This window comes from Phocoena phocoena, chromosome 1 (genome assembly GCF_963924675.1).
Source record: "Phocoena phocoena chromosome 1, mPhoPho1.1, whole genome shotgun sequence".
NCBI lineage: Eukaryota > Metazoa > Chordata > Mammalia > Artiodactyla > Phocoenidae > Phocoena > Phocoena phocoena.
Window position 1 is genome coordinate 162432083 of NC_089219.1, and position 12199 is coordinate 162444281.

The window sequence follows — 12199 nt, forward strand, 5'->3', positions numbered from 1 at the left end:
TTTTATAAATGTTTCCTAAGAGCAAATTTCTGATTATTTAAGTCACAACTAAAAAACCCAGAAAGGAATCTAGAGACTTTCACTCATCCAAAAATTCTAATGGTTTTGTAAGTATCAATTCTCTATATTAGTTTTTTTTTTTTTTTTTTTGCTTAAAGTACTTAAAGAAGTTTTTGGCTTCTTTACAAGACTTGAATAAAATAGAATAGAGAACCAAAAGTGTTTCCAAGAACTTGACCATCAAAAATGGCAGCTGGGAATTGTTTCATCTCTGCAGGTTGTTTTGGAAGGTCCTAAGTGGAAAATATATACTGCCTTTCCATAGTATGAAATTGCAAATAACTCTTTAAATTATCATGTGTGCCTGAATAATGTGCCCTTTGAAGGCAAGGCTTAGTTAGGGAGATGAACTGGCTGTTACAAAAGAAACAGTATGAAGGATTAGTCACTACAAGACTTGATGGTGGACTGGTTGATTTTGTCAATATGCAATAGCCTGTGAGTGGGAAATTACTAGTTTGGGACTTTAAATTTTCAGCCCAAATGTGATTTAAAAAGGCTTTTATGCATTTTTCAGATGACTCTTAAGTGTTTTTTAAATTTTTTTATAGTAGCAGAACATAGCTGTCTCTAAAAACCAGACCCATCTAATACTTTTGGTTCCAGAATTAAGAGGTGAGTGAATTTAGAGCATAGCTAAGTCTTACATGAAATTTAGAGCATTAATTAGGAAAAAGTATCACCTTTAAATTTCAGCTGAATATATATGGAAGCATTTAGATTGATCTGAGCACTGAGACTGCATACTGGATAGTTTGGGCTTCATGGCTCTGAAATCAGCAGGCAATGGTGTGGGTTATTACCCTGGCTGGAGTGATTGATCCTGCTACGTAATGGTTATAAACGGATGTGCATCTGGAATCCAGAAGATTTCCAAGGGATACTTCATTGTACTTCCTTGTCTAATTAACGAAGACCCCTGAATCTAATGTAGTTGGAGCTACCAAGAAATTTCCACCAAGTAAATAATCATAAATAACTAAAATGATTTGAAGACAAGAAAGAGATGGACTAGGTAGTGGAAAAATGAAATTAAAAGCACCAACATCTCATGACTAGTTTTAGGCATTTAGAAATAGGCACACTCTTCCCTTTCATTTTAAGTGGCATATAGTAGCCACTATTTCCTTTCTTCCTAAATATTACATGTAAGATGTGTTGGTGGACCTTTACCTTATAATTTTATCTCTGATGATATGATCATAGAACAGTATATTTTCATTAGAAAAAACCAAAACATAACCATCACCCAGAGATGGATATAGTGATTGATTCAACTGTGGATCTCTACCTTGAAAAGAGAGTTTCAGGACATCTTCATGTAAATGAGGAATGGGTTGTGTTATTATAGATCAACACATGCTATTGTTGATTTTGCCATTGTTCAAAAGTTAAAATATAAGTCATTAGGTTGAACTGTGGGAAATAATGGAATTTTGGCAATGACATCAGTTCCAAAATCCTTCTGTGCTCTCCCTTCTGGTGGAAGGACTGTAAGCCTGGGAATTACATATCTCAATTCCCTTGCCTCCAGATTTCTGGATGGGATTTTAAGTTCTACCAATGAGATAAACTTGCATGACGTTCAGAAGGTAGAAAGGAAGTGGATGTCCTATTAATCTTCCTGTACTAGTGGTGAGCAGAAGTGCGTGTTTTTGTTTGTTTGTTTTACAGTCCAGGTCTTTTATTTTCTTTACACCAGCCATGCCATGAATTCACAGGGAATGGATTCCAACAGCTCCGGCTCCTTTCTGTTGGTTCTCACGAAGTGTGCCTCTCTGAGTGGAGCACGCTGGTGCTTCAGTTGAACCCCAAAATCTTCCTCTTTTGCTTCCTTCTTTTTCTGATCACTTTCTTTCACATGTTTCAGGAAGGTATCTCGGCTCTCAGAGTGCTTAATATGCTTTATCACACATTAATTCTCTTGGCAAGAATCTTGCCCTTAACTTGTTTGTTTTTCAACAATGGTAACAGCATTCCAGGTCAGGTAACATCGTAGACTCTTCCAGATTTGCTATGGTGACATCTGTGGGGCATTGCTTTTTGAACAGTGCCTATTCCCTTGATGTCTACAATATCACCTTTCTTGTAGATTCGCAAGTATGTGGCCAAAGGAACAAATCCATGTTTTCTAAAGGCCTAGAGAACATATAACAGGTGCCTCTCCTCTTTCCCTTTGTTTTGGTCATTCTGGTGAATTACTGGAAGATGGCAGTTCCCGCCAAAAGACCAGAAGTATATGCTTTTCTAAAAGCGAGGTTCTGGGGTTTTTTCCCCAGCGACTTTAAGTCATTTTTCATTGCCTTGGCTCTGCAAGCCAGGAATAGTAATGGTGACAGTGTCGTGAAGAAGCAGGGAGATGAGAAGCAGCATCTTACCGATTCTCTGGCTAAAAACTCATGAGTAAAACTGAAACTTACAAATTCTCCCTTTGGCTTTTATTTCTTTAGTACCTAAACAATTTTATAAATGTCTGATTCCCTGTATTTGATACCTGTTGCTGAAAAACTGTTAATATGTCTTTTTTCTACAGTAAATACTGGTTGATTCAGGTAGCCAATCTATCAGTAACTCAGCCAGTGTCTCCTTCACTACAGATCGATACAGTTTTGACAGTTGGAATATTGGATGGTATTTCTAAAATCTATACCACTCTCATGAATATATTACTGAATTACATAGGAAAATACAACATATCTCTATCTGAATATTTAATGTTACCAATTATTTTTGTTCCATGGGAAAAATTTAGTTTCTAGAAAATGTACATTAACATAATCTTTAAAATATCAAATGAGGATTTATTCTAGCTTACAATCTTTCTGTGAGCATTGATCTCAATGGAACAGTCAGCTTTGCATCTGCCAAGTTAAGTTTTTTAATTGGCCAATTCCTGATTAATTTGCATCAGACAAACAAAATAAATAAGAGGTTTCATTAGACATAGCAATATAAAATGAATAATCAAGTAAAACAATTGAATTAAAAATTTTTTAAAATAGGTTTACAAGTAGGTAAGTGCATAGCTACATGGATATATAGATGTTTGTATAGATTTATATACTAAATACCTTCTGAACATCTCCACGTGGCTCTCTGAGAAAGTTCTCAAACTTAACATGCCTAAAACTGAACTTCTGATCTCTTTCTCTCACTTCAACCTAAAATCAGCTATGACTTTCCCCATACCTATCTTTTTAGTTGCTCAGGACAAAAAACTTGGTTTCGTCCTGCAGTAGGAGGTAGATGGGTCGCTGGGTTGAAAAGCTGGAGTTCGTCAAGTGGAGTGAATTGGAGCTTTGTTTGCCCTGACACAAAGGAGCTTTGTCCTTTTCAAGGACAAAGTTAGTGGCAGAAGCTGAGCTCTGCTGGAGCAAAGAGATAAGGTGACCACATCTATCACTCCTGAGGTCAAGGAGACCTCCCTCACTGCACATGCACAGAAAGACTGCTCAGTGGTCAAAAAGGGAGAGGGTGTTACGCCATAGTAGGTGCTATCAATCTCCCATAGGCCCTCGAGCTGGAATCCATCTTAGCTAAAAGATGTGCACCCGTGTCGGGCAGGGCACTGGGAAAGGTCATATGTGGGAAAAGAAGCGATGTAATTGGCCAGAGGAGAACAAAGACTGGGAAGAACCACCCTATATAAGTGATTTAAATCACCTCTCTGGCACTCTTCTCATTAGGTAGGATGCCCATACTCTTCTCTGGGTGTGTATTTCTGCTTTGCTTCTGCTCTAAATTAACTGCATCTTTGTTCCATTTGCACTCACTGCACTGCCAATAAACTCTGTGCCTGCTATACAGTGTTTCTTTGTGGAATTCTTTCTTCAAAGAGGACAAGGACCAAGGTCCTCTCACCTGCCAACGTTAATCCTTGATGATTTATTCAAATACACACCTCAATCCTCCAATAAATCCTCTCAGCTACCATCATTGATTGCCTGGAATATGCAAAAGCTTCCTTATAGATTTCACCTGATTGTCCTTGTCCTTATAAATCTGCCCTTTAAAAATTCCAGGGTGATCTGGTTAAATAGAATCAAATTAATCAGCTCCCTCCTCAAGTAGTCAGCTTCCTCCTGGCTCACAGTGAATGCAATAGCTGGTAATATAGCTTTATGGGGAATCTAACACCTATGCCTCCCTAACAATATCTTCCCAGTAGCCTCTGCGTATTGGGAATCCTTCAGACTGCCTTATTGTTCCTCAAACACTAGAGTATTTGCACTGGCTGCTTCCTCTGTTTAGACACTTTTCCCTGAACTATTTGTATGGTTAGTAACCTCATCTACTTTACATCTATTTGGTTTTTTTTTGTCTGAGTTGGGTCTTTGTTGTTGCGCGTGGGCTTTCCCTAGTTGTGGCGAGTGGGGGCTACTCCTCGTTGCGGTGCACAGGCTTCTCATTGCGGTGGCTTCTCTTGTTGCGGAGCACGGACTCTAGGCACGTGGGCTTCAGTAGTTGTGGCATGCAGGCTCAGTAGTTGTGGCTCATGGGCTCTAGACCACAGGCTCAGTAGTTGTGGTGCACAGGCTTAGTTGCTCCACGGTATGTGGAAGCTTCCCGGACCAGGGCTTGAACCAGTGTCCCCTGCATTGGCAGGTGGATTCTTAAGCACTGCACCACCAGTGAAGCCCTACATTTTTTTTTTTAACATCTTTATTGGAGTATAATTGCTTTACAATTGTGTGTTAGTTTCTGCTTTACAACAAAATGAATCAGTTATATATATATACATATGTTCCCATATCTCTTCCCTCTTGCGTCTCCCTCCCTCCCACCCTCCCTATTCCACCCCTCCAGGCGATCACAAAGAACGGAGCTGATCTCCCTATGCTATGCAGCTGCTTCCCACTAGCTATCTACCTTACGTTTGGTAGTGTATACATGTCCATGCCTCTCTCTCGCTTTGTCACAGCTTACCCTTCCCCCTCCCCATATCCTCAAGTCCGTTCTCTAGTAGGTCTGTGTCTTTATTCCTGTCTTACCCCAATGTTCTTCAAGACATTTTTTTTCTTAAATTCCATATATATGTGTTAGCATACGGTATTTGTCTCTCTCTTTCTGACTTACTTCACTTTGTATGACAGATCTAGGCCTATCCACCTCATTACAAATAGCTCAATTTCGTTTCTTTTTATGGCTGAGTAATATTCCATTGTATATATGTGCCATATCTTCTTTATCCATTCATCCGATGATGGACACTTAGGTTGCTTCCATCTCCGGGCTATTGTAAATAGAGCTTCAATGAACACTGTGGTACATGACTCTTTTTGAATTATGGTTTTCTCAGGGTATATGCCCAGTAGTGGGATTGCTGGGTCGTATGGTAGTTCTATTTGTATTTTTTTAAGGAACCTCCATACTGTTCTCCACAGTGGCTGTATCAATTTACATTCCCACCAACAGTGCAAGAGGGTTCCCTTTTCTCCACACCCTCTCCAGCACTTATTGTTTCTAGATTTTTTGATGATGGCCATTATGACTGGTGTGAGATGATATCTCATTGTACTTTTGATTTGCATTTCTCTAATGATTAGTGATGTTGAGCATTATTTCATGTGTTTGTTGGCAGTCTGTATATCTTCTTTGGAGAAATGTCTATTTAGATCTTCTGCCCATTTTTGGATTGGGTTGTTTGTTTTTTGTTATTAAGCTGCATGTGCTGCTTATAAATTTTGGAGATTAATCCTTTGTCAGTTGCTTCATTTGCAAATATTTTCTCCCATTCTGAGGGTTGTCTTTTGGTCTTGTTTATGGTTTCCTTTGCTGTGCAAAAGCTTTTAAGTTTCATTAGGTCCCATTTGTTTATTTTTGTTTTTATTTCCATTTCTCTAGGAGGTGGGTCAAAAAGGATCTTGCTGTGATTTATGTCATAGAGTGTCCTGCCTATGTTTTCCTCTAAGAGTTTGATAGTTTCTGGCCTTATATTTAGGTCTTTAATCCATTTTGAGCTTATTTTTGTGTATGGTGTTAGGGAGTGATCTAATCTCATACTTTTACATGTAGCTGTCCAGTTTTCCGAGCACCACTTATTGAAGAGGCTGTCCTTTCTCCACTGTACATTCCTGCCTCCTTTATCAAAGATAAGGTGACCATATGTGCGTGGGTTTATCTCTGGGCTTTCTATCCTGTTCCATTGATCTATCTTTCTGTTTTTGTGCCAGTACCATACTGTCTTGATTACTGTAGCTTTGTAGTATAGTCTGAAGTCAGAGAGCCTGATTCCTCCAGCTTTGTTTTTCGGTATCAAGATTGCTTTGGCTATTCGGAATCTTTTGTGTTTCCACACAAATTATGAAATTTTTTGTTCCTGTTCTGTGAAAAATGCCAGTGGTAGTTTGATAGAGATTACATTGAATCTGTACATTGCTTTGTGTAGTAGAGTCATTTTCACAATGTTGATTCTTCCAATCCAAGAACATGGTATATCTCTCCATCTATTTGTATCATTTTTAATTTCTTTCATCTGTGTCTTATAATTTTCTGCATACAGGTCTTTTGTCTCCTTAGGTAGGTTTATTCCTATATATTTTATTCTTTTTGTTGCAATGGTAAATGAGAGTGTTTTATTGATTTCAGATTTTTCATCATTAGTGTATAGGAATGCCAGAGATTTCTGTGCATTAATTTTGTATCCTGTTACTTTACCAAATTCATTGATTAGCTCTAGTAGTTTTCTGGTAGCATCCTTAGGATTCTCTATGTTTAGTATCATGTCATCTGCAAACAGTGACAGCTTTACTTCTTCTTTTCTGATTTGGATTCCTTTTATTTCCTTTTCTTCTCTGATTGCTGTGGCTAAAACTTCCAAAACTATGTTGAATAAGAGTGGTGAGAGTGGGCAACATTGCCTTGTTCCTGATCTTAGTGGAAATGCTTTCAGTTTTTCACCATTGAGGACAATGTTGGCTGTGGGTTTGTCATATACAGCCTTTATTATGTTGAGGAAAGTTCCCTCTATGCCTACTTTCTGCAGGGTTTTTATCATAAATCGGTGTTGAATTTTGTCAAAAGCTTTCTCTGCATCTATTGAGATGATCATATGGTTTTTCTCCTTCAATTTGTTAATATTGTGTATCACGTTGATTGACTTGTGTATATTGGAGAATCCTTGCATTCCTGGGATAAACCCCACTTGATCATGGTGTATGATCCATTTAATGTGCTGTTGGATTCTATTTGCTAGTATTTTGTTGAGGATTTTTGCATCTATGTTCATCAGTGGTATTGGCCTGTAGTTTTCTTTCTTTGTGACATTCTTGTCTGGTTTTGGTATCAGGGTGATGGTGGCCTCGTAGAATGAGTTTGGGAGTGTTCCTCCCTCTGTTATATTTTGGAAGAGGTTGAGAAGGATGGGTGTTAGCTGTTTTGTAAATCTTTGATAGAATTCACCTGTGAAGCCATCCGTCCTGGACTTTTGTTTGTTGGAAGATTTTTAATCACAGTTTCAATTTCATTACTTGTGATTGGTCTGTTCATATTTTCTATTTCTTCTGGGTTCAGTCTTGGAAGATTACTCCTTTCTAAGAATTTGTCCATTTCTTCCAAGTTGTCCATTTTTTTGGCATAGAGCTGCTTGTAGTAGTCTCTTAGGATGCTTTGTATTTCTGCAGTGTCAGTTGTAACTTCTCCTTTTTCATTTCTAATTTTATTGATCTGAGTCCTCTCGCTCTTTTTCTTGATGAGTCTGGCTAATGGTTTATCAACTTTGTTTATCTTCTCAAAGAACCAACTTTTTGTTTTATTGATCTTTGCTATTGTTTTCTTTGTTTCTGTTTCATTTATTTCTGCTCTGATCTTTATTATTTCTTTCCTTCCGCTAACTTTAGGTTTTGTTTGTTCTTCTTTCTCTAGTGCCTTTAGGTGTAAGGTTAGATTGTTTATTTGAGATTTTTCTTGTTACTTGAAGTAGGCTTGTATAGCTATAAACTTCCCTCTTAGAACTGCTTTTGCTGCATCCCATAGGTTTTCAATCATCCTGTTTTCATTGTCATTTGTGTCTAGGTTTTTTTTGACTTCCTCTTTGATTTCTTCAGTGATCTCCTGGTTATTTAGTAACGTATTGTTTAGCCTCCATGTGTCTGTGTTTTTCTCCTTCTAATTAATTTGTAATCCCATAGCGTTGTGGTCAGAAAATATGCTTGATATGATTTCAATTTTCTCGAATTTACTGAGGCTTGATTTGTGACCCAGGATATGATCTATCCTGGAGAATGTTCTGTGCACACTTGAGAAGAAAGTGTAATCAGCTGTTTTTGGATGGAATGTCCTATAAATCTCAATTAGATCTATCTGATCTATTGTGTCATTTACAGCTTCTGTTTCCTTATTTTTTTCATTTTGGATGATCTGTCCATTGGTGTAAGTGAGGTGTTAAAACCCCCACTATTATTGTGTTACTGTCAATTTCCAATTTTACAACTGTTAGTAGTTGCTTTATGTGTTGTAGTGTTCCTATGTTGGGTGCATAAACATTTACAATTGTTATATCTCTTCTTGGATTGATTCCTTGATCATTATGTAGTGTCCTTCCTTGTCTCTTGTAACATTCTTCAAAGTCCATTTTTTTTTTTTTTTTTTTTTTTGCGGTATGCGGGCCTCTCACTGTTGTGGCCTCTCCCGTTGCGGAGCACAGGCTCCGGACGCGCAGGCTCAGCGGCCATGGCTCACGGGCCCAGCCGCTCCACGGCATGTGGGATCTTCCCGGACCGGGGCACGAACCCACGTCCCCTGCATCGGCAGGCGGACTCTCAACCACTGCGCCACCAGGAAAGCCCTGAAGTCCATTTTATCTGATATGAGTATTGCTACTCCAGCTCTCTTTTGATTTTCATTTGCATGGAATATATTTTTCCATCCCCTCTCTTTCAGGCTGTATGTGTCCCTAGGTCTGAAGTGGGTCTCTTGTAGACAGCATATATATGGGTCTTGTTTTTGTATCCATTCAGCAAGCCTGTGTCTTTTGGTTGCAGCATTTAACCCATTTATGTTTAAGGTAATTATTGATATGTATGTTCCTATTACCATTTTCTTAATTGTTTTGGGTTTGTGTTTTTAGGTCCTTTTCTTCTCTTGTGTTTCCCACTTAGAGAAGTTCCTTTAGCATTTGTTGTAGACCTGGTTTGGTCGTGCTGAATTCTCTTAGCTTTTGCTTGTCTGTAAAGCTTTTGATTTCTCCATTGAATCTGAATGAGATCCTTGCCGGGTACAGTAATCTTGGTTGTAGGTTCTTCCCTTCCATCACTTTAAATATGTCATACCACTGCCTTCTGGCTTGTAGAGTTTCTGCTGAGAAATCAGCTGTTAATCTTATGGGAGTTCCCTTGTATGTTATTTGTCATTTTTCCCTTGCTGCTTTCAATAGTTTTTCTGTCTTTAATTTTTGCCAATTTGATTACTATGTGTCTCAGTGTGTTTCTGCTTAGGTTTATCCTGTATGGGACTTGTTGTGCTTCCTGTACTTGGATGGCTATTTCCTTTCCCACCTTAGGGAAATTTTCGACTATAAACTCTTCAAATATTTTCTTGGGTCCTTACTCTCTCTCTTCTCCTTCCGGGATCCCTATAATGTGAACATAGTTGCGTTTAATATTGTCGCAGAGGTCTCTTTTGCTTTCTTCATTTCTTTTCATTCTTTTTTCTTTATTCTGTTCTGCAGCAGTGAATTCTACCATTTTGTCTTCCAGGTCACTTATCCGTTCTGCTGCCTCAATTATTCTGCTATTTATTCCTTCTAGTGTAGTTTTCATCTAAGTTATTGTCTTGTTCATCTGTTTGTTTGTTCTTTAATTCTTCTAGATCTTTGATAAACATTTCTTGCATCTTCTTAATCTTTGCCTCCATTCTTTTTCTGAGGTCCTGGATCATCTTCACTCTCAGTATTCTGAATTCTTTTTCTGGAAGGTTGCCTATCTCCACGTCCTTTAGTTGTTTTTCTGGGGTTTGTTTTGTTCCTTCATCTGGTACATAGCCCTGTGCCTTTTCATCTTGTCTATCTTTCTGTGAATGTGGTTTTTGTTCCACAGGCTGAAGGATTGTAGTTCTTCTTGCTTCTGCTGTCTGCCCTCTGGTGGATGAAGCTATCTAAGAGGCTTGTGCAAGTTTCCTCTGCACTTCCTGGCCTTGATTGACTCTTTCCTTTCCCATGTTAGGGAAGTTTTCAACTCTAATCTCTTCAAATATTTTCTCAGACCCTTCCTTTTTCTCTTCTTCTTCTGGGAACCCTATAATTTGAATGTTAGTGCATTTAATATTGTCCCAGAGGTCTCTGAGACTGTCCTCAGTTCTTTTCATTCTTTTTTCTTTATTCTGCTCTGAAGTAGTTTCTGCCACTATTTTATCTTCCAGGTCACTTTTCCATTCTTCTGCCTCAGTTATTCTGCTATTGATTCCTATAGAGAATTTCTAATTTCATTTATTGTGTTGTTCATCATTGTTTTCTCTTTAGTTCTTCTAGGTTCTTGTTAAATGTTTCTTGTATTTTCTTCATTCTATTTCCACTATTTTGTATCATCTTTACTATCATTACTCTGAATTCTTTTTCAGGTAGACTGCCTATTTACTCTTCATTCATTTGGTTTGGTGGGTTTTTACCTTGCTCCTTCATCTGCTGCATATTACTCTGTCTTCTCATTTTGTTTAACTTACTGTGTTTGAGGTCTCCTGTTCGCAGGCTGCAGGTTCATATTTCCCGTTGTTTTTGGTGTCTGTCTCCAGTGGGTGAGGTTGGTCCAGTGGCTTCTGTAGGCTTCCTGGTGGAGGGGACTGATGCCTGTTTTCTGGTGGATGAGGTTGGATCTTGTGTTTCTGGTGGGCAGGGACACGTTTGGTGGTGTATTTTGGAGGTGTCTGTGGCCTTATTATTATTTTCAGCAGTCTCTCTGCTAATGGGTGGGGTTGTGTTACTGTCTTGCTAGTTGTTTGTCATGGGGCTTCCAGCACTGGAACCTGCTGGCTGTTGGGTGGAGCTGGGTCTTAGCGTTGAGATGGAGGTCTCTGGGAGAGCTCTCGTCAATTGATATTACATGGAGCTGGGAGGTCTCTAGTGGTCCAATGTCCTGAAGTCAGCTCTACCACCTCAGAAGTTCAGGCCTGACATCAGGCCGGAGCACCAAGATGCTGTCAGCCACATGGCCATGTAAGTGGGGATTTTCTTGCCTTTTGGGAAGTCTGAGGTCTTCTGCCAGCATTCAGTTGCTGTTTTGTAGGAGCTGTTTTACATGTAGATGTATTTTTGATGTATTTGTGGGGAGGGAGGTGATCTCCACATCTTACTCTTTCACCATCTTGAAGGTCTGCTCGGAGTTTTTTTTTTTTCAATGACTGGGAATTATTTAGAGTGACACTGAATGGGACACATATAAAAACTGTAAAACCAATTTTAATAAAAAACATTTTGATTGCAAACAAAATATGTTTCTGTGTTAGTGGATCAATTGAGAGGATAAAGTGTGGAATGCAGAATTATGGAGAAAAGAGAGAGAGAAAATGTGGGAATGCAAGAAGGGGCAGATTTCTCTGCAAAGGAACAGAGAGAAAAAATTATTTGTCCAAAGAAGGAAAATACCATGCCATAGAATTTGGTAGAAAGAGCATTTTCCCCATTATAAAAATCTGCAACTTAATCCCATGTATAACAAATCTATAAGTTTATGTTCAGTTTCCAACTCTGTTTTTTCTTTAAAGGATAAAGATTAAAACTTAACTGCATATTTGATGTCAATAAACTTTTATTGGCTTGCAAACTTCTTTGTGACTTGTCACCTTGTTACGCAAGCTGAAACAGACAATGTATTTTCAAAGAAGAATACGAAATACACATACATATTATTAGAACTGAAAAAATTGTGAATAATTTTTGGATTGTATTTAGTAGATAATTCTAAGTTATACTCTCCATTATTGACTAAAACTACAATTAAACCTCAATTGGTCATGATTTTGAGTGAATCAAAATGACTAGCTATTAGTGTGAGGTCACAATGGGTTGTGTTTTGGGAAGGATATACATGTGTGAGTATAAAGAAGCAATCTCTGGGAATGGGTTATAATAATTAACCTGGAAACCTTGTTGGAAGGGTTCTGTTGGCTTGGTCTGTGGCCTAATGCCCTTCTGCTAAAGGTGTCCCTT

General features: G+C 38.4%; 1 pseudogene; it reads right to left on the reverse strand.

Annotated features, from left to right (window-relative positions):
• Positions 1-1753: 1753 nt before the first annotated feature.
• On the reverse strand, positions 1754-2252 carry LOC136118408 (large ribosomal subunit protein eL21-like; annotated as a pseudogene).
• Between the last annotated feature and the right edge of the window lie 9947 nt (positions 2253-12199).